Here is a 26,269-nt window from a genome sequence, read left to right on the forward strand (position 1 = left end):
AAGTTAAACAAATCAAAAGGCTGAAATTAATAAGCTATTTAATTACCTGAATCATCTACAGTATATAGTTATTGGTTACCTGTAAACAAGAAGATAGTGAAAGGGTTGATCGCTAGTTGTGCAGGGTGATATGATGAAGCAGGACTCTAATGAAACAGGGTTTCCCGTAACAAGATGAGAGATTAGTAGGAAGGCTATAAATCAGGTATGCAAAGCTTTATCATGGAACCCTGAAAGTTGGAACTTTGGTTGAGGTTTCGTTACTTGGATGCAGGCCTGCGAACAGACTTGAGCTGCAAATATTTCAAAAATGAACAAACTGTAATCGTGTCAAAAGTTGGCCAAACAATTTTTAAGAATTTGAATTTAAATTTCATTTGACCCGTTCTTCCGATGACATTCTAATTCTGGGTTTTGCATATACTGCTATTTTCTTAAAAATCAAGTTCCCACATGATTCAGGCCCTTTTATTTGTTACAGCAAATAGAACATCAAACAATTTAGTAAACAATTTAGATTTTTAGATTTTTTGGTTCTGATTATTTTTATGGCAGTTACAACAGTTGATTCTGGTAGTAAAGCTTTAGAATTTCTTGGATTGCATGAAGATGATGAACAAATCAGTCCCAACAAAGCATTTACATCTCCAATAAATCAATAGGTACTCATTTCATTTGTTTAAAGCTGCAACTTCAAAAGGGCTGAGTTATATGCACTTCTGGATTGTTAAAACTTGGTCTTCTTGATTTCAGAAAATGGCAATGAATCTTATTATAACAGACTACTGTATTACTGGAATGACAAGCTATGATCTGCTCAAGAAAATAAAAGAGTCATCTTTCAAAGACATACCAGTAGTGATTATAGTTAGTTTGGACGTTTAATTTGGTTGTATATTTGAATGTTTAATGCTTGGGTTGGATGCATTATTTTGTATTTATGAAATTGTATAATTGGGATTCTTCAGTTTACAGAATAAGCATTTCAATTTGTTTGTGCTAAAGTGTTACAATAGCCTCCTAAACTGTTACCATATTATGTTTAAAATGTTTTATTAGGCTAGTTATAATGTTGCAACAGCTTCTCAAAGTGTTACATTAGGTTCTATAGGCCCACTTGCCACGTCATCAAGACAACTCAGCACTGTGGGTCCTACACTTGCTATGTCAGCTAGTGGATCCCACCTTGGGGCCCACTTTTTAAAAACATTTTAAAACTCTAAGGTAACATAAAAAACAAGTTACAAGTGATCTCTCTTTCTGTTGCATTAGCAAGTTAAGGCAACATATAAACAAGTTAAAACACGATGTTGCCTTAGGCACCAAAGATGTTACCTTAGACCCCTAAGGCAACATGGAAAAACCTATCTTTAAGAAAATGTTACCTTAGCTTAAACGTGGGGCAAAAGCAACATATTTACCCCCTAATGCAATATTTTTTTGGTGTTACAGTAGGCATTTTATGGTGTAGTGTAATTTTTACAGCTACTGCCCTGATGAAGTTGATGTTCTTGGCTAACGCTTTCTTGTAGGTCATGTAATTGTTTTGAAGAGACATTCTTAGTACTGCAATAAGTTCATTGAATTCCTGATCTTGATTGGGTCCTTCTGTAGCCTTTAGAAGTCTTTCTTTTCCAACATCAACTTGAGCACTTGAAGAGATTTGACCAACCTGAATAGGCTCTTTAGACTTAGCTTTAGCATCCCTGGATTGTTGAATCCTATCCTCAATCTCCCCCTTAGTCTTAGTGACAGGCATGAGTAGGGGAGTTGGCAATTCTGGCCTTATTTCTTCAGGTAGAGAGGGAAATGGTATGTTGATCTTCCCCATGATGGCCCCCAAAGCAACATAATTCTGCATTTGGAGATGCTTGTGAGAGTCCACCAGGGTTTTGAAATCTGATTGTTGACTCTTTACTAGGGAAGTCAAAGGATGAACTTGAGCATTGAGGGAGGCATTTGAAGTCTCTAGAGAAGTAACCCGTGCTTTGAGATCTTGAATATCTTGAGTAGAGGAGCTTGAAGTAAAGGTTGAGGTAGATGGTCCAAATGAAGCTTGCACATGCTTCTGTATTTCATCAATAACCAAAGGGGAAGTAGTGTATCTTGTAGTGTGCATCTGATCCAACTTTCACCTTGTGTCATTAGAATTTGTTATATGATCTTGAACTACCTTGTGCAAGGCTACAAAAGATTCCTTGAGCTGTGTGACACTCTTATCCACCCCACTTAGATCATATCTTGACATTTGTTCTGAAAAGGTTTTGAATTGATTCTTGATCTCCACTTGTGATGGGATTATTTCATCCATCTTTCTTCTCACCATTCCCATTATTTTTTCTTCATGACCAGTCAACTTAATTGTTAGAGCTTTTCCAAAGAGATGGAAAGCTTTGAGTTGAGCTTTGGAGACTTTATTTATTACATCATAAACCTCACCAGGAGTTAGAGCTTTGGCATTGCTTCCTAAAATGGTTAGATAATCTTCCCTGAATTTAGCCAAAACATCCTCCATCTCCAGACTAAAGTTCTTGTTCAGCCAAGCATCATAGTTGCCATCCTGTTCAGCTTCATTAACAATTTTATCTTGTTGTTCTTGGACATATATTTGATATGAGAGCATGATGGCTTGGTAATTCTGGTTAGACATATCTGAGGTTAGCAGCTGTTGAGAGATGTGAGCAAGTCCAGACAACTGATCCACTAGAAGATCATCCACAGTTGTTGGTTGAGCTTCAACTGTATGTAACCATTGGGAGATGAGGTGAGGTTGTTAAGAGGTTGAGTTTGAGGGTTGAAGTGTAGGGTTAGAATCACATGTGATAGGAGTCACAGTTGACTCACATATTTCTCTGTGTTTATGACAGGGTGTTGTTCCTTACCAGTTGTGGGAACCTCCATTTGAATTGGAGGGGATTTGACTGTGCTACTGTCATTTGCAACAGCCTCAAACCCTTGTGTGTCTTGCACCACACTGTCACTTAAATGTGCTATACCTGCCTCCTCTTTGACATGATCATTGGTAATTGGACTCCCAGCTTCAATTGTCAAAGCAATTTCAGCCAGGGTTTTGAGGGAACTTGTTCCTAGAACAGGAACCTCCAATTGAATTGGAGAGGATTTAGATAGCTCCGCCTCAGGAGTACTACCCTCAAACCTAACAGTCCGTGAAGACTGATTTGCACATGAAGGTGCATTTGTGAACTTCATGAGGTCTTGAGTAAAAACTGATGAATCTTCCATATTTGTGTTGGTGTCATCAAGGTCTACCCCAACATATAGCCTCTCACCAACTAATTGTGGTTTCTGGGTGGTGATCAAGGTTTCTTGAACCAAGTCACTTGATTGGGGCAATACTTGAGGACTTAATTCAAGTGTTTCAGTATAAGAAGAAGAAATGTTAGATGTAAAATTTTGAAGCTCAGGATTGAGTGTTGGCAGCTCCTCTTAAATGGATGAGGGAGCTTCAAGGGATGTGCTCTCTTTGTGTGTACCATCCTTATTTCTCCTACCATACACTTGGATTTGTTTAAGTGTTGGCTGTGCAGACTCCTTACAAGGTCCATTGGGGAGAATGCTCTTTTTAATAGAAACATCGTGTTGAGAGGATGTCTCTAGAATCTGTTATGTCCCCATTTGTACAACTGCATCCTTTTGGGAGGAGACAGAGGTGGCTTCAGTGGTCAACTCAGTTTTCGTAGCCTTCTTTGTTTTTCTGACCAAAGGTGACTCAGTTGGTGTTTGTTTCCCACCACTCTTATTCATTACTGTAAGGGTTATATCCTATCTCTTCTTTTTACTCACTTCATCCTTTTGAGACGATGAAGTGGTTGGCTTCCTAGCTGCTATTTGTTTTGAAGAAATGGTCTCAGCTTGGGAAGGCCCCTGTTGGTTTTCCTGTATGTGAACTTCTACAGGTTCAGGGACCATAGCTTTACTAAGTTGAGCATTTGATCTTATATCAGGCATAGGGTAAGGGTAAGTCCTAAACCTCTCCATCATGAATGGAGCGATTTTCAGACTCACATTTACCTTATTTTTTGTAGTAAGTGAACCAAATATAATTTTGGACACTAGCTTACAATTGCCTATTTTAGTGTTGTCTATACCATTCAACAAATATATGTCTGATACCTTATGATTTAAGGTAGACATAATAAATCTAGGAACGAAAATTTCCTTACCTCTAGCAGATTGGGGTATGGTCAGCCTGGTTGCATGTAATATCCAATATTTTCTGATATTATTATTACAATTATTTGAAATTGTTTATGTGAATTTTAGTGAATTATCTGGTAATTGGAGTTGATGTTTACATGTTTATATATGATATTCCTTGAGTATTTTAATTTTTATATGTCCAGAATAAAATATAGATAATTGTGATATTTTTCTAGTAATTTTTGGACTGTTATATGATTTTATAATAATTTCTGGATTTATTAATTATTTTCTGAGTAATTATAAAACTATTTTATAAAGCCGGGAATCGTCTAACCTTAACTATTTTTACATTTTTACAACCCGAAACTCTTTCGAAAACTCATTCCTAAGTTAATCTGGTAATTCCAGACATTTTTCGTGTTTTAACTTTTTCAATTCGGATTACGGTTTGACCCGTGCGCGTCCCGGTGCAAAATTTTTGATACGATAATTATTCAGATAAATCAACAAAACCCGTATTCTCGAAATGCGGGATATTATTACATTATTTTCGTATAAAGTGTTTTATAAGAAGCCCGGTTTTGATAATTATCCTAATCTGATATTAAATTGTATCATTATATAGTTACTTAGCGTCTAAGTAACCTATTTTCGGATCCGATATGTAAATGTAATTATCGAATTATTAAATAAATAAAATATGTGATGTGTCTGTTAGTTGTGTGTTACCTCCTTCTTAATTATGGGTAATTGTGAGATACGAATCTTATTTGCATAATTAATTATTGAGTTGTATGTCAATATTTGGTTTTAAAATGATTTTATTTAATATTTATTCTTATAAATGCTAAAATTATTTCAAAATTATATTTGTTGCTTTATAATTTTATTTATTATTTTTAGGAGTTTATAAAATTTAGAAATCAATATTTTATTGATTATTTATCTTTAAATGACATTCTGATGTCATTTAATTGTAAATATCAGTATTTAATTCCAGAATACTTCAAAAATATGAAAATTTTATTTTATTAACTCTTGAATATTCAGAGAATTGTAAATTTGTTCGGAGATTTTTGGGATTTATTTGACCTCGCGTCGGTTCGTTTAATCGATAATTGCGGGTCAGATAGTACATTAGTTGCGGGGATTATTCAATAATAAAAAAAACAACAAACAAAATAAACCAAACCCTTTCCCCTTGTTTATTTATTCGACCGCCTCATCTCTCTCCCTTTCTTTCAATCGACTGTCTATCTCTCTTAATCTCTCTCTATCTCTCCTTATTTTCTTCTTTTTTTCTCTTTCTCTCTCCTCCCTCCGCCCTGCTTCCGGATTCTAGTGACTTCACCGCCGACTCCTCTTTCTTTTTCCGGCAGAATCGCCGCCCTCCCTCCTGTTTATTCTTCGGTTGCTTCCTGTATACATATAAACTTGATGTATGTATATGTTCTTATGCGTGTGTGTGTATCAGTGGTGTGTGTACTGCTGTGTTTAGTTGCATGTGTGCCAGTTCTGTATTTTTCGACCGCCCCTATATTCCGATTTTTCCGCGATGGTTAGCGCGTGATTGTAACGTGCGTGTTGTTTTGCCGAATTGAAATTGTTTTAATTATTTTGTTTGTTTCTCTACAAGAATATTTTGAGTAATATGCGTGAAATAAAATATTTTGTGTGAAAATAATTATATTAATCGATGAAATCTGTTAAGGATATCCGATATAATCGGGAACCCGCAAATTTTATCGCCGTCGGCGAGCTGATGGTGGACAATGATGATTAATTCTAAGTCCTAAATTATAAATAAATAAAATTTGTTGTAAAATTAATTTTGAAACGAAAGGTACGAATAAATATAAAAGTACGATTAAAAACATAAAAGTAGGAATAATAATAATAAATAATTAAGATTGTATTGGTGATTGGGCTTGCGAGTTGTGGTGAATTGTTGTTGGTTTGATTGGAGTATTGTTGTGATTTGACGTCGAATTGCTCGACGGGTAGACCGATAAACAAAGGAAACGCTGCCCGCTTTTCGGAAAATTAATTCCGATAATACGGGAACGTAACCTACGATTATCGGAGACGTCGAACGAGGATATATAATTAAATTTTTATGAAACCTAATTACATGTTGGGACAAGATATTTTATAAATAATTGATTACCCTATTTTTCAAAACAACAAATATACGTACTTTTTGAAAACAAACACCGAACCGAGGCATATGTGATATGAATTATGTGATATGTGAGTTATGTGCTTATGTGCTATGTGAATTACGTGTGTACGTGGGTCAAGAGTCTTGTGTTTGACTGTCTTGTTATGTGTGGGCTATCGTATGGGTAGACGATAGGGTTTTGATGCGCAATTCATCGAGTAAGTATCATTTAGACGATTAAAGTTGTGTATTTTAATTATAGATACGAGTATTTTAAGACGATCATGACCAGATGGAATGGATGAAGAGTAGAGTTGAATAGTTTGGAATCTTGGGTTGCAGCACTGCATGAGCAGCAGGTCAAAGGATAAGTAGATTAAAGAAGGTGATGTTTTGAGACAGAATGTCAGAATAGATGCGTCATTGCAATTATGACTAACTGTTAAATCCCAAAGGCAAGTATCCCTATCATCACTTATTATTCAAGTGATATTTATTTTAAATCTTCTTATGCAAGTATTGTTTTCCATATTCCCAGTTCAAGATAGATAAATGTTTTACATATCGCTGAATTAAATGATTCTGTTTATGAAAGTACTCTTCTGCTATTCTATGTTCAGAATAGCTAAGTGATTTTACTTATCAAATGATAGAATTTATATATGTTTTGGGTTTTAAGAGAAGTGAGTTGGTTTTGTGAGTATTCCTGCCCAAGTAAATGGGGGAATAAAAGTTTATAAGGGTGTAGAGTATTATGACCCCTCTCAATAAAATGTTTTAAGATTGGATGATCACAAATTGCGTAAGAGGCCGTGGCGGTGGTCCAGCGGAGATTTAGGTATTACACAGGATATAATACGTTTAGGCCGATATGTGCCTTGGGTGCCCCATTTGTTTAGTTGGATATGCTTCGGCATACCGGTGTTGCTCCGCGGCTGATCACCGGCGGCAATACACCGTCGTTCGAGAATTCCAATCTAAATTATTAAATTGTTTTGACAATCATAGAAAAATGAGTTATCAAGTGTTTTGGGTTTAAATAAAGGTGAAATACAGTTTTCATTCAGTTGCTGATTGATGTTGATATTTAAGTTGTTGTTAAATATCAAAGGTGGTATTGATATAGATGATTGATGTTGACTTCCATATTTTAGCACGGGTAGGTTGTGAGCATCAAAGTTCGTATTGATATCTAATTTGATATGACGATAAAATAAGTATTAATATCAAGAGTTCGGTTTTGAATAAAGTTTACGATTCATTCCATAATCATTGCTTCTTGTTATTGATGTTTACGATATTTTCGTAAACACTGTTTTGTTTTATCTCGTCAAGATTCAAATTATTGCTGAAGCATTTCGCTCGAAAATATGAAAATGATTTTGAATACCATGAAGGAACCAATTCTGGGGTTCCTCAACTAAAATTTTCTGGTTCAACAATTATGATTTTAAAGGTTCTGCTCTATTACAGACGTTGGTTTTATATCAAAAGGACCCTATATATACTATAATGAACTTGCTGAGCATTTCTTCCACTCATACTTGCCTGTTTTTAACTTTAACCTCCAGTGAGGATTAGCTTGCGTTGTGTAGCCGCGTAATTCGAGGAAGCAAAGAAGAAGCTCTTAGAAGGTGGCTGGTCTAGGGTTTGCGCACTAGTGTAAGTTTTATTGAATAAAATTGTTTATATTATATTATATTATATTATAATTGTGTTATTTTATAGTTGGGCTTAGTATACTTCTTTTCGAAGTTATACTAGCGGGTTAGTATTGAATTGGAATTTGTTGAAAAGTGTTTTAGCAGAATAAGAAAGTGAAAAATTAATTTGTGAAATTTGGATATCTTATTTTTAGAACTGTAACTTTAAAAGATCTTGGATTAGTTTGGGTCATAGATGATAAATATCTTCTGCTGGCATTTGTATTTCGATTTAACAGGTTAATTTGGATTGAGGTTTTATAGTGATGACCAAATCCTCTGACCCCGGATTTGGGGGCGTTACAGGTTGGTATCAGAGCTGAGGTTATAGTAAACTAGAAACGAGAGTGTGTAGGAGTGTGTATAGCTATGTGAGGACGCTTGAGCTCATATCGAATTCCTGTTGGACTATTGGATATAGTACCAACAAATAAGTTAGGATTGGCGCATTTGTTCGAGATAGTTGTGTTCAGCTGGATGGAACTCAGGGAAGCTGTAAACGTTTATTGTGCAATCTTCCGAAGCTACTATGATTTGACGATGATGAAGATTATCGATATCCTTGAAATGTAAAGAAATGTCTAGAATGGGATGACGAGTCAACGTAAGGGTTCAAGTAGAAGATATACATTAAGACTTTAGAAATACATTCTCTTTCTATAACTTCTTTTGATCTCTCTCAAAAAAAGGTATATGTTAGAGGATATATTCCCTTACACTCCTTTAATCATTTTGTGCCAGAATTTTATTCTCTGGATTTCATTCTCTCCAGAAATATCAACTTTGAAATCTTTTCAGTTTTATTCATTTGATTTTGAATTCCTTTCATATTCTTTTATTCTGACTGAGATGAACAACCTTAACTATAAGGGACACAAGGTATACATGTCTGTGTGATAGGAGTTGGATGGGACGCCATCACTTGTGTGTGTTGTGACTACAAGAAGGTTAACAACCTTTAGTAGTGTCTTAATTTGGACACGCAATACCAAGTTCATTTGATCACATTGATCTCTCAGTTATTCTTTCATTTCAACAATACTTTCTAAAAAATTCAGATTTTGGTAACCACAACGGTGGGACACCCGTTATAATATCAAATTCTTTTCTTTTTGAAATTCCATGATTTTATCATCTCAAATATTCGAAGGTATGTCAATCAAGTTAAGCTGAGTTATCTTGGTCAAGTCAAAGTAAGGCGATGTGATGGAATTACCAAGGACGACAGTGGATTGCAATGCGATTAAAATATCAGTGGCGTACAACGAAGTCAAACTATTTCTTTACTTCTCTCTTTATCTCTATCTCTCTCTTTCTTTTCTTTCTCTCTATCTTCCTCTCTATTCTTTTTTCTCGCACTCCGTAAAAGTGATTCTATTAAGAAAATTGGTCAAAGAAGGTCGAAGGAACAACGGTGCGGAGTGAAGCTTCCGTGATAATTGTGTGGTATAAGGAATTACCGTGTTATTGGAAATTTTGAGAAAAGTTGTGTATGCAAGATTGAGAAGTTGGTAACAAAACCCTTAGTGCTTTCTTCTGCTGATTCCGAGGACGGAATCCTTATAAGGGGGGTAGATTGTAATATCCCATATTTTCAGATATTATTATTATAATTATTTGGAATTATTTATGTGATTTTTATGTGAATTTTAGTGAATTATCTAGTAATTGGAGTTGATGTTTGCCTGTTTATACGTGATATTCCTTGAGTATTTTAATTTTTATATGTCCAGAATAAAATATAGATAATTGTGATATTTTTCTGGTAATTTTTGCACTATTATATGATTTTATAATAATTTATGGATTTATTAATTATTTTCTGAGTAATTATAAAAGTATTTTATAAAGCCGGGAATCGTCCAACCTCAACTGTTTTTTACATTTTTACAACCCAAAACTCTTTCGAAAACTCCTTCCTAACCTAATCTGGTAATTCCGGACATTTTCCGTGTTTTAACTTTTTTAATCCGGATTACGATTTGACCCGTGCGCGTCCCAGCGCAAAATTTTTGATACGATAATTATTTCGATAAATCAACAAAACCCGTATTCTCGAAAGGCGGGATATTATTACATTATTTTCGTATAATGTGTTTTATAAGAAGCTCGGTTTTGATAATTATCCCAATCTGATATTAAATTGTATCATTATATAGTTACTTAGCGGCTAAATAACCTATTTTCGGATCCGATATTTAAATGTAATTATCGTATTATTAAATAAACAAAATATGTGATGGGTCTGTTAGTTGTGTGTTACCTCCTTCTTAATTATGGGTAATTGTGAGGTACGAACCTTATTTGAATAATTAATTATTGAGCTGTATGACATTATTTGGTTTTAAAATGATTTTATTTAATATTTATTCTTATAAATGCTAAAATTATTTCAAAAATTATTTTTGTTGCTTTATAATTTTATTTATTATTTTTAGGAGTTTATAAAATTTAGAAATCAACATTTTATTAATTATTTATCTTTAAATGCCTTTTTGATTTCATTTAATAAAAATCAGTTTTTAATTCCAGAATGCTTCAAAAATCATGAAAATTTTATTTTATTAACTCTTGAATATTCCGAGAATTGTAAATTTGTTCGGAGATTTTCAAGATTTATTTGACCGGCCGTCTGTTCGTTTAATCAATAATTGCAGGTCAGATAGTACATTAGTTGCGGGGATTAATAAAAAAAATAAAAACAACAAACAAAATAAACCAAACCCTTTCCCCTACTCATTCAGCCGGCCGCCTCATCTCTCTCCCTTTCTTTCAATTGACTGTATCTCTCTCTTAATTTCTCTCTATCTCTCCCTATTTTCTTCTTTTCTTCTCTTTCACTCTCCTCCCTCCGCCATGCTTTCGGATTCTGGTGAGTTCACCGCCGCCTCCTCTTTCTTTTTCCAGCGGAATCGCCGCCCTCTTCATGTTTATTCTCCGGTTGCTTCCTGTATACATATAAACTTGATGTATGTATATGTTCTTGTACGTGTGTGTGTATCAGTGGTGTGTGTGTACTTCTGTGTTTAGTTGCCTGTGTGCCAGATCTGTATTTTCCGGCCGCCCCTATATTTGGATTTTGGTGTGATGGTTAGCGCGTGATTGTTACGCGCGTGTTGTTTTGCCGAATTAAAATTGTTTTAATTATTTCTCTGCAGGAATATTTTGAGTAATATGCGTGAAATGAAATATTTTGTGCGAAAATAAATTATATTAATCTATGAAATATGTGAAGGATATTCGATATAATTGGGAACCCGCAAATTTTATCGCCGTCGGCGATGAGCCTCGGCGAGCCGACGGTGGACAATGATGATTAATTCTGAGTCCTAAATTATAAATAAATAAAATTTGTTGTAAAATTATTTTTTAAACAAAAAGTACGAATAAAATATAAAAGTACGATTAAAAACATAAAAGTAGGAATAATAATAATAAATAATTAAGATCGTATTGGTGATTGGGCTTACGAGTTGTGGTGAATTGTTGTTGGTTTGATTGGAGTATTATTGTGATTTGACGTCGAATTGCTCGACGGGTAGACCGATAAACAAAGGAGACGTTGCCCGATTTTCGGAAAATTAATTCCGAAAATACGGGAACGTAACCTACGATTATCGGAGACGTCGAACAAGGATATATAATTAAATTTTTACGAAACCTAATTACATGTTGGGACAAGATATTTTATAAATAATTTATTACCCTATTTTTCAAAACAACGAATATACGTACTTTCCGAAAACAAACACCGAACCGAGGCATATGTGATATGAATTATGTGATACGTGAGTTATATGCTTATGTGTTATGTGAATTACGTGTGTACGTGGGTCAAGAGTCCTATGTTGACTTTCTTGTTATGTGTGGGCTATCGTATGGGTAGATGATAGGGTTTTGCCGCGCAATTCGTCGAGTAAGTATCATTTAGACGATTAAAGTTGTGTATTTTAATTATAGATACGAGTCTTTTAAGACGATCAGGACCAGATGGAATGGATGAAGAGTAGAGTTGAGTAGTTTGGAATCTTGGGTTGCAGCACTGCATGAGCAGCAGGTCAAAGGATAAGTAGATTAAAGACGGTGATGTTTTGAGATAGAATGTCAAAATAGATGTGTCATTGCGAGTGTGACTAACTGTTAAATCCCAAAGGCAAGTATCCCTATCATCACTTATTATTCAAGTGATATTTATTTTAGATCTTCTTATGCAAGTATTGTTTTCCCTATTCTCAGTTCAAGATAGATAAATGTTTTGCATATCGCTGAATTAAACGATTCTGTTTATGAAAGTACTCTTCTGCTATTCTATGTTCAGAATAGCTAAGTGATTTTACTTATCAAATGAATGGATTTATAAATGTTTTTGGTTTTGAGAAAAATGAGTTAGTTTTTCGAGTATTCCTGTCCAAGTAAATGGGGGAATAAAAGTTTATAAGGGTGTCGAGTATTATGACCCCTCTCAATAAAACGTTTTAAGATTGGATGATCACAAATTGCGTAAGAGGCTGTGGCGGTGGTCTAGTGGAGATTTAGGTATTATACGGGATATAATACATTTAGGCCGATATGTGCCTTGGGTGCCCCATTTGTTTAGTTGGATATGCTTCGGCATACCGGTGTTACTTCGCGGCTGATCACCGACGGCAACACACCGTCGTTCGAGAATTCCAATCTAAATTAATAAATTGTTTTGACAATCATAGAAAAATGAGTTATCAAGTGTTTTGGTTTTTTAATAAAGGTGAAATACAGTTTTCATTCAGTTTCTGATTGATGTTGATATTTAAGTTGTTGTTAAATATCAAAGGTGGTATTGATATAGATGATTGATGTTGACTTCCATATTTTAGCGCGGGTAGGTTGTGAGCAACAAAGTTCGTATTGATATCTAATTTGATATGATGACAAAATAAGTATTAATATCAAGAGTTCGGTTTTGAATAAAGTTTACGATTCATTCCATAATCATTGCTTCTTGTCATTGATGTTTACGATATTTCGGTAAACACTGTTTTGTTTTATCTCGTCAAGATTCAAATTATTGCTGAAGCATTTCGCTCAAAAACATGAAAATGATTTTGAATACAATGAAGCAACCCATTCTGGGGTTCCTCAACTAAAATTTTCTGGTTCAGCAATTATGATTTTAAAGGTTCTGCTCTATTGCAGACGTTGGTTTTATATTAAAAGGACCATATATATACTATAATGAACTTGCTGAGCATTTATTCCGCTCATATTTGCATGTTTTTAAATTTAACCTCCAGTGAGGATTAGCTTACGCTGTGTAGCCGCGTAATTCGAGGAAGCAAAGAAGAGCTCTTGGAAGGTGGTTGGTCCAGGGTTTGCGTACTAGTGTAAGTTTTATTGTATAAAATTGTTTATATTATATTATATTATAATTGTGTTATTTTATAGTTGGGTCTAGTATACTTCTTTTCGAAGTTATACTAGTGGGTTAGTATTGAATTGGAATGTGTTGAAAAGAGTTTTAGCAGAATAAGAAAGTGAAAAATTTATTTGTGGAATTTGGATATCTTGTTTCTAGAACTGTAACCTTAAAAGATCTTTGATTAGTTTGGGGTCATAGATAATAAATATCTTCCACTGGCATTTGCATTTCAATTTTAACAGGTTAATTTGGATTGAGATTTTATAGTGACGACCAAATCCTCTAACCTCGGATTTGGGGGCGTTACATTGCAAGTTTTTCCGGGATCAATAGAACAACATTCAAGTGTCTGTTGTGGGCTATTAAGAACACCAACTTCTGCACCACACTTGAAATGTTGTCATACCCTGTCTTCCTGCATGTGAAGGACCTTAATATGGAATCAAACACCAAGGACCATTCCTTCCTTAGGTTTGTTCTGTTCAAGCTTGACGGGTTAATTCTTCCACCATAGTTGATGAAATCCATGAACTCAGCTAGTTCCTCCTATGTTGGCACCTCCACTAGATTTACAGTTGGAAGACCCAAGGATGCATTCACATCTTGCTCATTGAACTCTATCTGTTGGCCTCCAATTGTTAAAGCACCTGCAAGATAGGATTCATACAAGAATTTCAAAAACCCCTTGAAACTATCAGGGGCTTGGTTAGCATCAGTGAAAGCGATGTAGTTGGTTCCTTTCTTTGGGATTACAGCTCTAACATTGTTGAGTGCCTTTGTTGTTGAGTAAAAGTGAATGGGTAAGAAAAATTAGTGAAAAAGAGTTTGAAATGAGAGAGAAATTGGTTTGGAATTAGAAAAAGCTAGGTCACTTAGACTTCTCGAAGGCGTAAGTATATGTGTAATGAGATGTCTGGCTATTTATAGTAAAAGCAGATGACTTATCGAGAAGTCAAAAATAAATGTTTGGAGTATACTTATCGAGAAGTCAATTTGAAAGTGAATTACATATCGAGAAGTCATTTTAATTTACTCTTTTAGAGAACTAAAAATTAACTTATCGAGATGTCAAATAAATACCCAGTTTGTCCAAAAATGGACTGAATTGTTTCCAATTTTTATATGAATAAATCAAAACAAAATCAGAATAATTTTATCAAAAGTACTTTACCAAAATAATTTATTGGATTAAATTATTTCAGTTCTGAGTTATTTATAAGTCTAAAATTATTGTTGTAGAGAACTCCGTAAATTAACACTTATAGAGAACTCTACAATGACTTATCGATAAGTCATAATAAAGCTTATCGAAAAGTCACTCGAGAAATCAGTAAATTGACTTATCGATAACTCACTCTAGAAGTCTTAAAATGACTTTTCGATAAGTCTATTTGACTTATCGAGAACTCAGTTCTCTATATACTTTTGATCACTTTGATTATGCCTTGTGTTAATTTTACACATTGAAAATGTGAATTAACATTCAGACAGTTTACTTAGAATTTGAAAAATTCCAAGCTGAATTTTTGAATCTTGAAAAATAAATATGCAGAGATTTCTAAAATATTTATAATTCATATTTCAGTTAATTTCTAATTAAATCAAATTACTTTTGATTTATTGGAAATTAATTTGCTGCAACACATTAGCTGAGTTCTTGCCTTAGGATGAAGAATTAAGCATTCCAATTTCACCTACAAGTCTAGTGAAAGTTGTTTCATCCAAAGGTTTAGTAAAAATGTCAGCTAATTATTTTTTTGTTGGAACAAAAATGAGCTCAATGGTACCATTTGCAGCATGTTCTCTAATAAAATGGTACTTTACATCAATGTGCTTTGTTCTAGAATGATTAACTGGATTAGCCACAATAGATATAGCACTAGTATTGTCACATATGATTGGAATTTTATGTAACACTAGGCCATAATTCATTAGCTGATTTCTAATCCAAAGCACTTGAGCACAGCAACTTCCAGCAGCTATATATTCAGCTTCATCTGTGGAAGTTGACACAGATTGTTATTTCTTGCTATACCAGGATATAAGTCTTTGTCCAAGAAACTGACAGCTTCCACTAGAAGTCTTTCTATCAACCCTATATCTAGCAAAATCTGCATTTGTGTATCCAACATCTTCAAAACCAGTTCCCTTAGGATACCATAATCCCAAGTTTGGAGTTCCCTTAAAGTATCTGAAAATCCCCTTCACAGCCATTAAATGTGATTCTTTTGGATTGGCTTAAAATCTTGCACAAAGACATATTGCAAACATAATGTCTGGTCTACTTGTATTTAAGTAAAGAAATGATCCAATCATTTCTCTATAGCTTGAAATATCTACACTTGCCCTTTTTATCTTCATCCAACTTTGTTGCTGTAGACATAGGTGTAGATGCAGGTGAACAATCAACCATGCCAAACTTTTTTAATAAGTCTTTAACATACTTAGTCTGGCTGATGAAGATTCCATCACTTCTTTGACTGACTTGAAGTCTAAGAAAGTAACTTAATTCCCTCATCATGCTCATTTCATATTCACTCTGCATAAGCTTAGAGAATCTTTGACAAAGCTTCTCATTAGTAGAACTAAAAATGATATCATCTACATAGATCTAAACTAAGATCATATCACCACCATGCAGCTTGTAGAAGAGTTTCTTGTCTATTGTTCCTCTAGTGAAACCATGCTTAAGTAGAAAATATGTCAGTGTGTCATACCAAGCTCTAGGTGCCTGCTTTAGTCCATATAGAGCCTTGAGTAGCTTGTACACAAAATCTGGAAATTCTGGATCTTCAAAGCTAGGTGGTTGTTGCACATAAACTTCTTCTTCTAATTCACCATTTAGGAAGGCACTCTTGACATCCATTTGATACACTTTGAAATTTGAATGTGCAGCAAATGCTAGAAAACTACTTATTACTTCAAGTCTTGCAACTGGAGCAAAAGTTTCATCATAATCAATTCCTTCTTCCTGTGAGTAGCCTTTTGCAACCAACCTTGCCTTGTTTCTGGTAACTATACCATTTTCATCCATCTTATTCCTGAACACCCATTTCGTTCCAATTACACTTCTGTTCTTAGGGACAGGAACTAACTCCCAAACTTTGTTTCTTTCAAACTGATTAAGCTCTTCTTGCGTGGAAGATATCCAATCAGGATCCATAAGAGCTTCTTCAGTTTTCTTAGGCTCTACTTGTGATAGAAAACATGCATGTAGGCACTCATTAGCAGTTGCACTTCTAGTCCTTACATCAGCATTGGGATCACTAATTATTGCATTTTGATTGTGACTCCTATCCCATTTTATGGTGTGAGTTTGTTGACTGGTGCCTTCATTATTTTCTTCATTATTGGTATGACTAGTGGATCCTTCTTCTCTTTCTCTCCCTGAGTTTGTGCTATCAAATTCAGGTGTATGAGATGAGCTTCTGTTTTCATGATTTTCATGTTCAGTAGTCTCTTCATTCATTATCTGTTGTGCATTTCCTTCATCCTCTTCATCAGACTCGCTGTTAATGTTAAGATTTTCAAATATAAGGGCTTCAGCTTCATTATCATCAAGGCATTCTAAGCCTGGACACTTGTCATCAGTCAAAAGTCACATCTGTACTCTCCATGACTTTCTTTTGATCAATTACGTAGACCTTGTAGGCAGTTCTTTCCAATGAATATCCCAGAAAAATTGCTTCAAAAACCTTTGAGTCAAATTTTCCCATATATTCAGAGTTGTCTTTTAAGATGTAACACTTTCTTCCAAACACATGAAGATGTTTTACAATAGGCTTTCTCTTAGACATGATTGAGTAAGGTGATTTGCCATGATTCTTGTTAATGAGATATATGTTTTAAGTGTAACATGCAATATTTACAGCTTCTTCCCAAAAACTAGTTGGCAGATTGGCATCTTGCAACATTGTCCTTACGACTTCTACTAATGTTCTGTTATTTCTCTCAACTACCCCATTTTGTTGAGGTGTTCTAGCACCAAAGAACTCTTAAACAATGCCTTTATTTTTGCAGAATTAACTCAATGTTGTATTTCTAAATTTTATTCCATTATCACTTCTCAATCTCGTCACACCGTTTTGATCTTCAACCTGTTTTTCTATCTTCTTTATGTGCTCAATAATGATGTCTGGATTCTCATCTTTAGAATGCATAAATTCTACCCATGTGTATCTTGAGTAGTCATCCACCATCACAAGTGCATATTTGTTCTTTGAAATTGATAAGACATTCACTGTCCCAAACAAGTCCATGTGAATAAGTTACAATGGCGCACTTACGAAATTCACAGTTTTTGACTTGTGACTTGATCTTTTCATTTTGCCTTTCTGACAGGCTTCACAGACTTCAATTTGAGCAACCCCTAATTTTGGAGTGTCTCTCACCAACTCTTTCTTGACCAGAGTGTTGATTGATTTGTAATATAGATGTGAGAGTTTTTTATGCCATAACTTGCTTTGCTCTATGGATTCCTTGGTGTAGAAGCAACAAATTCCATTCTCGTTTGTTGAGTTCAATTCTGCAACAAACAAGCTTCCTTTCCTTGCTCCTTTTAGAGCAACTTCGTTGGTTTTCTTGCTGATAAAATACATTCTTCTTTGTCAAATAGAACTCTAAAGCCTTTGTCTTCAAACTGGCTGATACTGAGAAGATTTACTTCAAGACCAGCTACCAATGCTACATTATCAATGACAACATTTCCAGAAAAAAATCTTGCCATATCCCATTGTGAATCCTTTGCTGTTATCTCCAAAGGTCACCAAAGGGCCAGCCTTCTCCTCAAATTGTGAAAGCAGGGCCTTATCACCTGTCATATGCCTGGAGTATCAACTGTCAATGATCCATACGACCTTCTTCATTTTGCCCTACACACAATGAGTTTTAAGTATATTTAGCAACCCAAGCAGTGTTGGGTACTTTCATCTTATTAACTAGATTTAGCAGAAGTAGAGTTAGAGGTCTCAGAAAGAATAGCATTCATAGATGTTTGTGCATTTTCCCTTGCAGCTGTAGATCTAATACTAACTTCTTTGAGATCTACTCTCAGCTTGTGGCAACTTTTCATTACTTTTAAATTACAGGGAATGCAATCAAACTTATCACATAATGAATAGGGATCATTTGCCTTGGCTTCATTATACTTGCAGGCTCCTTCAGTTGGCTTGCTAACAACCTTTTTACAAAGGTGAGTTAGGTGATTCACAGAGCCACATTTTTCACATTTCTTCCTTGGAGAATATGCAACATAAGCAAAATTGTTGCTTTTGTTTATTCCAATCTTCCCATTTCTATTCTTCTTCATCTTTCTTACATCTTCAGTTTTTGTATCCTTGAAAGGTGTCTTAGAATCTTGGTTATCCATGAGCTTCTTTTCAGCTTTTGAAGTTTGAGTTGTTTCTGCATTTTTCTTCTCATTGTCTTCATCAGCAATTTCTTGATTTATGATTAACTCCTCTTACCTGAAATCTACTTCACATGCTTTGAACATAGGTGAGCCAACCCTTTTCAGCATAGCTAGAACATCTTCATTTTCATTTGCTTTCACTTTTCACCTACAGCTTTCTTCATGTTGTTCAAGGCATCATTGTCTTGACCAATAACAAAATTTGCACATGGCTTGTTCTTCTCATGGTATTGTCCAACCAACTCAGATGCATTCTTGAAAGATTTCAACTTGACTTCATTCTTTTCTAACTTCTCCCTTAACACAGCTTCAATCTCATTTGCACACTTGAGCTTGTTTAGGGATGGCAGTTTTACCCGACCCGACGAATACCCAATCCGTTCCGACCCGATTGGGTCTACCCGAACCCGATTTTTTGGATCTGGATATGGATCTTAGGTTTTTCTGAACCGAGACCCGAACCAAAACCCGAAACCCGATTCAGACCCGATGCAGACCCGATCAAAACCCGAGACCCGAAAAAACCCGATACAATATATTTATATATTTATATAAATGAAGTATGTATATATACATATTATATATATAACATATTATATATATATGTTATATTGTATTATATATTATATATATAACATATAATATATATATATATGTATATATATATTGAAATATTTTGAATTATTAAATATGTATATTAACATTATACTTAATTTTATATATGCGATACATAATTACATTCATGTTATCGATATTGTGTTTTTATTAAATATTGCGCATTAAATAATTAAAACGAGTGATTGTAAATAATTAAATTAGGAATGTTTCACACGTTTATTATGATAAATAAAACGTTTTTATTCGATAGGAACGTCGGTTTTTAAAAAAATCAATATTCATGTTTTTGATAGGAAGATAATTTTTTAATTTTATTTAATTTTTTATTTTTTAAGTATCCGAATTCGATCCGAACCCGAACCGAAACCCGAAAAAACCCGACGGATCGGATCTGGATCTTCATTTTAGATATCCGGACCCGAATCCGAATATAATGGATCGGATCTGGATGTTCAGAAACCCGGCCTGATCCGACCCATTACCATCCCTAAGTTTGTTCTTCATATATGCATTTTCTTGTGTCACAACTCAGTTTCTTGTTTCTCATTTTCAAGCTTCTCATTTATCTTTATCAGTCTGCTAACCTCTTCATTAGCAGCAACCATACTTGTATGAATGTGGAACATTTTTGTGCTCATCTTTTCTACAGTTTCCCTATATTGCCTCACATTTAAATCAATGGTGGTAAGAGTTGGTAACTGTTTTTTTGATGAGGATGACTCTCCTTGCTCCAAAGCCATAAATGCATAATTTCCAACTTCCTCATCTTCATCATTATCAGAATCATCCCAACTCTTTCCCTCTGCAATATAGGCTTTGCTTTGCTGTTTCTTCAGAAGAGCTTCATACTTTGCTTCCAGTTCAAGATAAGCTTTGTCTTTCTTTGCTTTCTTGGGTTTCCTACATTCTGTAGAAAAATGGCCTAGCTCACCACAATTATAGCACCTTATCTTTGATCTGCCAACAGATCCAGTTTTGTAACCATTTTTGCTAGCAGATGTGTACTTCCCTTTTTCTTTCCAGCTGCTGTCTTTCTTGAATGATTGTCCTTTACCCTTGAAGAATCTTGGCTTCTTTACTTTAATGTTAGAGAACTTTCTTTCCAGATAGGCCATTGACTGATCTACCTCATCAAGTTCATCCAGGGTGTAGAACTCATCTTCTTCCAATTCCAGTATGACTTGTTCCCGTGAATCATTATTTATTTGCTCACTTATTTAGGCAACTGGAGTTTGGGATCTTGGCTCATCATTAGAGGTCTGGATTTCACTGACAATTAGAGCACTTGAACCATCTACAACATGCCCTTGACCAACTCTTAATGATTTCCTTTGAATCATTTCTAATTCATATATTTTTAAGATTCCATACAGAACTTCCAGAGTTATTCTGCTCAAGTCTCTCCCTTCTCTGATTGCTAAAAATTTCGGTTCCAAATGATCAGGGAGTGTGAGTAAAAACTTCAAATTCACTTCTTTAGCTTCATAATATTTATCATGCAGTTGCAAGTCATTAATCAGCTTGTTAAACCTTTCAAACACATCAGTAATACTTTCCTTTGGCTTAGCCATGAATCCCTCATACTGTGAAATCAGTATTCTTCCTTGATTTGACCTAACTTTCTTTGTTCCTTCATAAAGTATTTCAATCTTCTCCCGGATTTGCTTAGCAGTGTCACAGTTGACAATGTTATTGTACATTACATTGTCAAGTGACTCTATCAAGATGAACTGCAAGCCACTATCTAGAGAGACTTTTTCTTTCTCAAGCTCAGTGTACTCTGAAGGGTCCTTAGGAGCATAATGAGCTGGAATGACCATATCTCCATTTGTAGATTCCTCAACTCTTACCATAGGAGTGAAAGGCCCATTCTTGAGAATCTGAATATATAATGGATTGGCCATCCTGATAAACAGTAATATTTTCTTCTTTCATAGAGTGTAGTTAGTCTTATCAAAAGTAGGGATTTTGATGCTACTGATTTTCTGTGTATTCATTCTTCCAAGATCTTGAATCTGTTTACTTTCAGATTTTATACTGATACCACTTGTTAGATAATGAAGCATACATAGGGGGGGTGAATGTGTTTTGGTGTTTTTTTGCTTTTTTTGAAGTGTTTATGGTTATGAGCAAATTAAATTAAAATCTTATAGTTAAGCATGTTAGTGCTGAATTTAGACAAATAAAATAGTGAACACAAATATTTCAAAACTCACTTAATTTTATATTATAATTAAGAATGTTTTGCTACAAAATTTCTAGGCTCTTTATTGATAAAGAGCTTAGCTTCTTTCTTGAGAGAATACAAGATTTTTCTAATCTAAATTGTTAATTCTAAACAAAGCATCCAGTGTTTACTTTATAGAACGGTTAACAATGGTTATTACACAACATGCAACAGCATGTACTAAACCTTATTTTTGGATAACCAAATCTTTCTATTTCTGGCTTAGTGTATCTTTGCTAATGTTGCACGCCTGTGACTTTACTTTGCCAACCTTTGATCTTGTAGTCTTCAAGCTGCTTTTGTAGACTTGTCAATCCAACTAATCAGATTGTTTGTTGCTTGATAATCTTCGATATTGAACTGGTCTGCACTTTATACTTTGAGTTTTACCTCGAGATCTCCAGTTTTGTACAAAGAGACATCTTGATAACTATATTGGCTTATCGAGATCTCTAATCACTCTACAAATGTTTTGACTTATCAAAGTCTCTGATTTCTCTATAAGAGAATTTGGCTTGTCGAGATCTTATATCTTCATGTCTTCACTTTGGCTTATCAATAACCCTGAGTTCTCTAATGACAAGTTGGCTTATTAGTAACTCTGAGTTCTCTAATGACAAGGCTTATCGATAACTCTAAGTTCTCTAGTGACAAATAGACTTATCGATATCTCAGAGTTCTCTAGTGAAGAAATGACTTTTCGATATCTCCAATCTTTATATCTTCAATTTGGCTTGTTGATATCTCTGAGTTCTCTACTAGCTTTTCCTGACTTGTCAATAAGTCATTCTGGAGTTCTCGAATGACTTCTCTATAATACTTAATCTGTGACTTGTAGAGAACTTGACTTATAATAATTTTCCCAAAACAGATTTATTCAACTCCAAGCTTGTTCATAATTCTTCTGAGGCATGATCTTCTTGATCTTCTTCCAGATATAATTCTTAGGCTAGATAATGTTTATAGAAAAAGACTCTAATATGCTCTTGAACATTTTTACAGACTTAAGTGTTATAATACACAATGCAAACATAGATTATCATACAACTTACTTAGGGTTGCCAATTTTGACTTAGTCTTGTTATTGTACAGGCATGTCTTGCACACCAGTTTTTTACAAACTTTAAGGTGTGCATTAAGTGATGAAGTGCCATTTGAACTACTATTAGAACAATACTCCTTACCACAATACTTGCACCTTGCTTTTTTAATGCCATCCATATCCGTAAACTTGTCAAAATGATCCCACACCATCGACCTTTCTTTCACGGGCTTTCTTTTCCTTTTTACAGATGTTGCCTGACTATTCGGATCATTCGAATCTTTCATCTCATTCTCGAAAGTCTTGGGTTGCGATTGAGACATTTTGCCTCAAGTTTCAAACTACTGACTGTTGGACTGTTGGCTGCATAAATTTACAAGTGAACAATAAAATAAATTCAGCAAGAAATATTGATTATATATAGTAATACATGATATAAATTAAGAACTTAACTATTAATGAAATAAACTAGCATCGAAGAGACGAAGAACAAACTACCAAATTAGAAAAGATGAATTTACTATTTCGATTTTTGAAGAAGAACAAACTACCAAATTAGAATAAGTGAATTTACATATTATGGCGGAAGAATCTGCGGCGCGACAGATTTTAGGAAGAATCTGTGTGAATTAGGTATTTAGGTTAGGATCCTGTTAGTCTCGAGTTGAGTCACGAGTGTGTATATCGGTATATCTAATATTTTAAATTAACATGTCCTAATTACTAACCGTATCTAAATATCTATATTTTATATAAAATATAATTCAAAAATATATATTTATACAATTCGGTTAATTCGGTTAAGACCAAATCAATATTTTGAAAAATCGAATCAAACCGATTTTTTTCGGTTAAAATTTAAAAACCGAAATAACCGAAATTTTTAAAAAAAACTTAAACCGAACTGAGTTTTACCGGTTCGATTTTTCGATTTCGGTTAGATTTTGCTCACCCCTATGTGTTGTGTATATGTTGTGTACTTGATGATTTTATGAACAAAACATCTTAGTAAATTTTACTCGGTGAAATTATGTAGCACTCGACGGATAAGGTTCATAGTCCCGACGGATGACTCAATATAGTCCCGACGGATGATGACTTATTATCCATCGAGTGAGTAGCTTATGTAACAATAAGTTTGAAGCACATTTCTGCATACACATTGTTTAGAATCTGTAGTAGTACTTAAGTCATGTTGACTTTAGTTAGATATGCAGAATAAGTTGATTAATTGTACATAGATGATGTCTTGTAATTCTGTATAAGTGAAATGAAGTCAAGTGCCTGATTGCCACCCGACAGATAAACAACAATGAACTCGACGAATGATCAACAACCCGACGGATGATCAATAACCCGACGGATAAAGAATTCAAATATATGTTGACAGTGACAACACAGTCACATGCGTCGAGTGGATGCAAATGGAATGTGGTAGCCTATTCAACTAGGTTTTCGAGAACAAAGAAGCATTGCCATTTCCATGCTATTATAAAGATATTCAAAGATGCTGGAATAGAGTAATGAAGTAGCATTGTAATAGACTAGATAGTTTTGTTTTATTATCCTGTCTCATTACTTTGTAATCGTGGTGATATATAAACTAAGAAGTAGCAACTAAGGAACTATCGAATCTGAGAAACAAGTAGAGAAACATTTGTAAGCAGAATTCTTAGCATGTCTCTGCATTCTTAGTTGTTCAATTGTTGTAAGTAGCTGTGAGCGTTTCGCACATAGGGTTCTCTCGATATATATTATATATCTCTGGTGGAATCATTCAAATCCACCAGAAAGTTTTTAAAGACTCCTGTTTTTAATTACTTGTGTTTTGATTCATTTAAGTAACTGTTCCGCATTGTGCTAATCAATTCACACTTATACATATATTCGAGTGAGAACATTTTTACTTCAAGAAAAAGTTTCAAGAATTCCATTCAACCCCCTTATGTAATTCTTGTTATATTGTTAAGGGACTAACAATTGGTATCAAAGCAAGCTCTTAACTTACAAAGAGTTTAAAGATCAAGACAATACAGCAAGATGAACAAGAAGGATGTTGGAGTCAAGATCCCTTTTCTGGATAAAGATACCATCATTGGAAGGTAAAGATGCATCTTCATTTGCTTTCTGAAGATGAGGCCTATGTTGACTGCATAGAAAGAGGCCCTCATGTTCCAATGAGAGCTGCAACAGGAAACGAGCCATCAGTCCCCAAGCCAAGGCATGAATGGTCTGATCCTGATATTGAACAAGTCAGGAAGGATAAAAAGGCCATGAATATCCCGTTTAATGGAGTTGATGGAGATATGTTTGACAATATTATCAACTACAAAACTGCCAAGGATGTTTGGGATACAATATAGATCATCTGTGATGGCACTGAGCAAGTTAGAGAAAATAAAATGCAGCTCCTGATTCAGCAATATGAGCATTTTCATAATGAAGAAAGTGAGTCTCTCACTGACATTTTTAGTAGGTTTCAAAAACTACTAAATGCTCTAAAGTTGCATGGAAGGGTCTATCAGACAAAAGACTCCAATCTGAAATTCCTTAGATCTCTTCCAAAGGAATGGAAACCAATGACAGTCTCATCAAGGAACTCATAAGATTATAAGGAGTTTACTTTGGAGAGACTGTATGGCATCCTTAAAACTTATGAGCTTGAAATAGAGCAAGATGAGAGAATGGAGAGAGGAAAGAAGAAAGGAGGATCCATTGCAATAGTTGCTGAGTTGGAAAAAGAGAAGGAAGTAATGATGGAAGCTGTTGAGTCAACTTCAAGGGTCTGTGAAAGCAAGGGCAAGGGACTTGCAGTAGAAAGTTAAGATTCTTTGAGCCAAGATGACATGGAAGACATTGATGAACACCTAGCATTCCTTTCCAGGAGATTTGCCAAGCTCAAGTTCAAAAAGAACTTTGGAGCAGCCAAGCCAAATAGAAACATGGTGGATAAATCAAAATTCAAATGTTTCAAATGTGGCTTGGCAGGGCATTTTGCCAGTGAGTGCAGGAAGTCAGATTCCAACAAGAAAAAGTTTGAGCCTGTGGATTATAAGCAAGAATACTTTGAGCTACTCAAACAAAAGGAAAGGGCTTTCATAACACAAGAAAATGACTGGGCAGCAGATGGTCTGGATGAAGATAAGGATGTCAGCTATGTTAATCTAGCCCTAATGGCCAAGTCTGATGAGACAGAAACAAGTTCTTCAAGTAATCAGGTAATTACAACAAACCTTGCACATTTATCTAAAGCTGAGTGTAATGATGCCATAAATGACATGTCCATAGAGTTATATCATTTGCGTGTTACACTTAAGTCTCTTACTAAAGAAAATGCTAAAATTAAAGAAAACAATTTATTTTTAAGTGAGAGAAATAATGTGCTTGAGTCTCAGTTCATTGATTTTGAAAAGTTAAGAATTGAGTGTAAGATTGCCAAGGAGGAATTAACTGAGTCCTTAAAGAAAGAAGAAATTTTGAAGAAGCAGCTCGAGCGTGAACATGAGGTGATTAAGGCATGGAAAACATCCAGGGATATCCATGCTCAAA

The sequence above is a fragment of the Apium graveolens genome, chromosome 3, assembly GCF_009905375.1.
Source record: "Apium graveolens cultivar Ventura chromosome 3, ASM990537v1, whole genome shotgun sequence".
Taxonomy (NCBI): Eukaryota; Viridiplantae; Streptophyta; class Magnoliopsida; order Apiales; family Apiaceae; genus Apium; species Apium graveolens.